Source organism: Akebia trifoliata, chromosome 6 (genome assembly GCF_017979445.1).
Source record: "Akebia trifoliata isolate Shusen 1 chromosome 6, ASM1797944v1, whole genome shotgun sequence".
Classification (NCBI taxonomy): Eukaryota; Viridiplantae; Streptophyta; class Magnoliopsida; order Ranunculales; family Lardizabalaceae; genus Akebia; species Akebia trifoliata.
In genome coordinates, this window is record NC_141380.1 from 12,757,729 (window position 1) to 12,763,159 (window position 5,431).

The following is a 5,431-nucleotide window of genomic DNA, read 5'->3' on the forward strand; positions in this document are numbered from 1 at the left end:
GTGTTATCTTAGGATTGAGATATAGTCCTAGTTCTGATTGTACTTCGCTTATCAGATCGTAGATTTCATGTTGGCATGACCCCTAAGGTTCTCTCTCTCTCTCTCTCTTTTTCTTTGTGTGTGTGTTTTATAATTAGACTTGAATCAGATGTTTAATGAGTGTTGTTTGAGTATAAGAAAAAAGAATCTTATTGTTGGATTTAAGTTTTGAATTTGAGGAATTCATTGACCTTCCATTTTGAAATACAAAATCTTTCAAGAAAAATAAAAATAAAAAAAAATTTCAAAATTATTCTGAACTATAAAATCTAGAGGGTTGAGGTGTCATTTGGCCATCAATGTAGTTCACATGGCTGAGATAAGGACCTTGTTCCAGGCTTTACATGGTCCTTTAGCCTAAGCTAGATTGAAATTGATTTTTCTTTTTCTTTTTTTCAAAAAAAAAAAAATTAATACAATATAAATGTCTATTAAACTTTTAATCAGATTCGGTGAATTTTAAACTCGATTGAATTAAGATCAAGATGAATTAGTGAGTTGGTTCAAATGACTAAATATGTGCTGTCTTGAAATTCAATTAAAGTCTGACTTGATTCTAACTTCTAACTGTGTTTGTGATCCATACAGAAATTCTCAAATTGAGATGGGATCTCCAAGCTTGTGAACATGAGAGACAAATGAGGGTGGATGATGATGGTAATATGGAAATTTTCATGTAGATGTAAGTTGTCTAAATCAGACAATAAAAAAAGTTGGAAAGATTTTCGATTTAATTGAAAACTCTTCTAGACATTGAAATTACCGACTTTGACAATGTAGAGACCTAGAGGGGGGGTGAAAAGAACTATTTAAAAATTCTTCTAAATGTGAACACTTAAGTGTAAATGAATTTTTAATGAGTTTGTTAATCATGGTGCATTCACCAAATCATTCATGAGACAAGATATTTGTGCAAGTTATGATCAGTCATGATGTGCATCCAGATTTGCATAAAGATAAGGAAATCTGAGACAAAATATGAGACACACGATTTATAGTGGTTCAGCACCTGTGCTTACGTCCACTCCCAAGAGAACCCAAATTGATGGTTCTTTGGTATTCACTAAAACTAAGGTTTTTGGTTCACCTTAAACCACACATAGAATTTTTCGGGTTAATTCCGCATTCCTAAGATTGAGTGGACCACATCCACTCAAAATACTTGAGTTTTATACTTCGGGAACTCAGTAACCTTTGTCACTCAACTTGAGTCCGCAACTCAATCAAGTGCTTGATTTTGAAGAAGAAATCAAGTAAACTATTACAAGAGTATTTTTGAAATTTAAAATACAAACAATCAAACTCACAGTTATGACGATTGAGGTGAGTTTGTTATTCTTCAGTTCTTCATTACTCCCTTCATCAATGGCTCCTTGCCTAGGTCGATGTTAGAATGAAACTCTTGAAGGATGGAGTAAGTAGAGCTTGATCAACTCAGATGAGGTAGTTTGACATGCATGATTTCGACTACACCTCACGATTCTTCTTACTTCGTTAAGCTTTTTGAAGTATGCTTATTAGCTTGGGCTGAATTTAGAAGATGTTGATCAACCCAAAATGAAGCCTAGAGCTTTTCTTTTATAGGAACAGCTCTTAACGGCTTTTCTGTCGGTGGCACCTGAATCCCAACGGTGGCACCGACCAAACATAACGGTCAAAAATCTTACCGTTGAGCATTTTCGGCAGCTCTGTCAGTGGAACCTCCAAGAGTCATCGGTGGGACCGATGAGCATTGTAACGGTGGAACCACCAGAAGTATGCTTCTGCCACCGAACGATAATTCCTTAATTAGTTCTGACGGAGGATGGCGGTGGGACCGACAAAATGTTCTTCAGTGGAACCGATGCCTATTCTATCGGTGGGACCGACAGGATTGTTCTTCTGCCACCGATAGAAGGTATCCCATATTAATTGATCGGTGGATAACGGTGGGATCGACAAGATGTTCATCGGTGGAACCGATGAATATTCTATCGATGGAACCGACAGGTTAGAACTTCTGCCACCGATAAAAGATATCCCAAAATGTTCAGTCGGTGGCTGGCGATGGGTCCTTCACTCCTGTCGACAGCTTCTGATCCCCTTGAGATAGACCTGTTCTGATGCTCCATAGGTGAAGATATCCCTTGTCCTTGATTGGTTTTGATATATTATGGATTTGTCGTTGAGTAATGCATACTAATACTGTTTCTAGTAGTTACATCATGACATCACACGACTACCCTTGGAATTGATAAAACATGGTACTAACAATCTCCCCCTTTGTCAATTACAAGACAAAATCAATCCTAGAATGCCAACTATGAACCTTTTCTAAAGGTAATCCACTTACATGAAGAGCCCAATAGGATTTTACACAATATATATCAATACAAAGCAGAAGGGCTCTTTAAGAGATTACACAAACATTTTTAGATACAATATAAGACAAGCAGATATCGCCCGTAAGCAGATATCTCCCCCTTACTCCTTGCATTATTCATACATTCCTGCATTAAAACATGTGTTCACGGGTGGGATTCCTTCTCCCCCTTTTTGTCAGTTGTTGACAAAGGGTGAAACACCCCAACGCCAGCAGTCAAGGAAACCAACCAACAAAAATATAGTAAGGAAACAGTTGCAGAGAAGCACAATAGGGAATATGCCAAAAAAGGAGAATACACAATCAGAAACACATATTCATTTGAAACAAGAGCAAGTACAGAAGATAGATAAATACATGTCATGTTATAAACAGTCTGTCCCAATACAACCAACAGGAGAATAGAACAAAAAAAAATTATGTACTGCTAGAGCTTTCATCGGAGGTGGCGTGCCCGGGTACACAGGCCCGAATAAGAGTCTTGAGATACCGGTTCATCTTCTTGAGGCGTGACTCCAGACGAGTTTGCCCTTGGACCAAGTGGAGCTGGTCGGCTTCCAAAGCAGCTAATCGAGACTCAAGATCGGAGGGGGGAGCCGGAGGTGGAGTGGGTGTGCCCGGAGGAGGTGGAGTGGCGGCCCTTCGGGTAGGGCGAGGTGGAGGAGGTGCATCGGGAAGGACAATCCGCATCTTGGAGAGAGTGGCAGCTGTGAAACGGTCTTCATGAAGCACTGGATTGGTGTCCGCCGGAAGACCATAGTAAACAGCCAATTGGGAAATGAGGTGGCCATATGGGAGGTTATCGGACGAACGGCCGGACCGTGCAAAACTGACAATCGTATGTAGGAGATAGGTGGCAAGACACATGGGTTGACTGGTAGCAACACAGTACAAAGTATCGGCCATGTGCATTGCCACGTCGGTCTTGTTCCCGGCACGCGGATAGAGATTCGAGGTAAACAGTTTGTGAAAAAGTCTATACTGCGGTAGGAGATCCGTGCCACGAATTGCACTGTCCTTGACCCACTGGATGTCCCGGCGACCACATAGTACATCCATATATGCATTCCGACGAGTCCCTAGGTCGGAAATAGGATAAGGATGGCTAATATGAGTGCACGTGATACCCAAAATGGAGGCAATGGTGGCAGCAGTAACATGAGTACTGATCTAATTAGGCGTGCCGGATGCCACCACGTCCAGAGACAGAGGAAAGTAACGAGAATCCACAATACTGGCATAGAAGCGACGGACTCATGAAGGAAAAACATCACCTCCAAGGTCCAAAAGTGCCTCCCACCCCATCTGATGTGTAGATCAGGAATGCCAAATGGGTGCACCATTGAGAGGTCCACGTGGCGTTCACAGACAATGGGGCAGTCGCGAAGGGACTGCAAGCGCTCTATATAGTGGCGCTGATCATCATCAATGTCGACATCGGACGAAGGAGGATGATGTGAGCCCTGTGGATGGGGCAGATCAACGTCCTCGTCATCAGAGTCTTCGGCCTCAGCAGAGGAGGACGAGGAGGAGGACGGCTGAGCAGTGGATGTGGAAGCACGCTTTCTTCTAACATTTCGTTGGACCGGTGGTGGTCTCGCTTGGCGACGGCGCACCATGAGGTCACTGATGATCCCAATGGAGATCAGGGTCAGGAGAGCAAAGAGAAGCAGCATGGTGGCAAGTAACAAGAAAGAGAGAGAGGGAAGGTAGAGGGAGATGAAGCAAGAGGGAGAGTCAAGGCAATGGAATAGTGATAGAAATGAAAGGGTGCGAAGAGAAAATAAGGAAAGGGGTTTGAAAATGAAGAGTCGCGTTCTGTCGGTTGGACCGTCAGAATTTTTCGGTGCCGCCGACATCTACCGATGAGTAAATTGGCGGTGGGACCGACAAAAGACTCATTCTGCCACCGACAGATTTCTTCTCCAAATTTTTTTTTTGTTTTTGTTTTTTGTTTTGGAGAGACTAATATTTCTTAGATTTACCAATAAGGCCAAATAACAATAGGGGCCAACTGAGTGTAAAATGAAGAGCGAGGGTGGGAAGCAATCCAGCATCCCGAGTGCACATAGGCACTCTTGAATCATGTCGGAACGGCCCTGCTCATAAAGAGCAGACCCCAATGGATTTCCGAAGGTGATCAAACGTTAAGGAATCTAGGGGCTTAGTGAAAATATCAGCAAGTTGACTTTCAGTCGGGATATATTCCAGCCGGATAGTGTGTCCTTCAACAAGTTCACGAATGAAGTGATACCGAATATCAATGTGTTTAGTCCGAGAGTGTTGGACCGGATTCTTTGAGATATTGATGGCACTGGTGTTATCACATAAGAGGCTCATCGTATCTTGAGATATCCTATAGTCCGCAAGCATCTGCTTCATCCAAAGAAGTTGAGCACAACAACTTCCAGCGGCAATGTACTCGGCCTCAGCAGTTGAAAGGGATATGGAACTTTGCTTCTTACTATGCCAGGCAACTAAACAGTTCCCGATATAGAAACAACCACCACTAGTGGATTTTTTATCATCCATGTTGCCGGCCCAATCAGCATCGGAGTACCCGGTAATGAAGGACGAGGAATCAAACGGATACCATAGTCCATTTTTGGTAGTACCGACGACGTACCTGATACTCCTCTTAACAGCTAGGAGATGTGATTCCTTAGGATCGGCTTGAAAATGGGCACAAGTGCCTACACTGTAAGAGATATCGGGCCTATTGGCTGTAAGATAGAGAAGACTACCAGTCATACTTTTGTAGAGATGCTCATCTACACTCTTACCTGAAGGATCTTTAAAAAGTTTAAGAGTGGTTCTCATAGGAGTATGGTGAGTTCTGCTTGACTTTAAACCAAATCGATCTACCAAATCTTGTGCATATTTAGTCTGGGAAATGAACAGGCTATTCTCGAGTTGTTTAATTTACAATCCTAAGAAGAAGCTGAGTTCACCAACCATGCTCATTTCGAATTCAGATTGCATAAGGTGTGCAAATTTTTTAGCCAATCCTTCGGCAGTGGATCCAAACAC

The 5,431-nt window shown here is 42.4% G+C and overlaps 1 pseudogene; it reads right to left on the minus strand.

Annotated features, from left to right (window-relative positions):
• Positions 1–4,504: 4,504 nt before the first annotated feature.
• Positions 4,505–5,221, minus strand: LOC147400261 (secreted RxLR effector protein 161 pseudogene; annotated as a pseudogene).
• Positions 5,222–5,431: the final 210 nt, after the last annotated feature.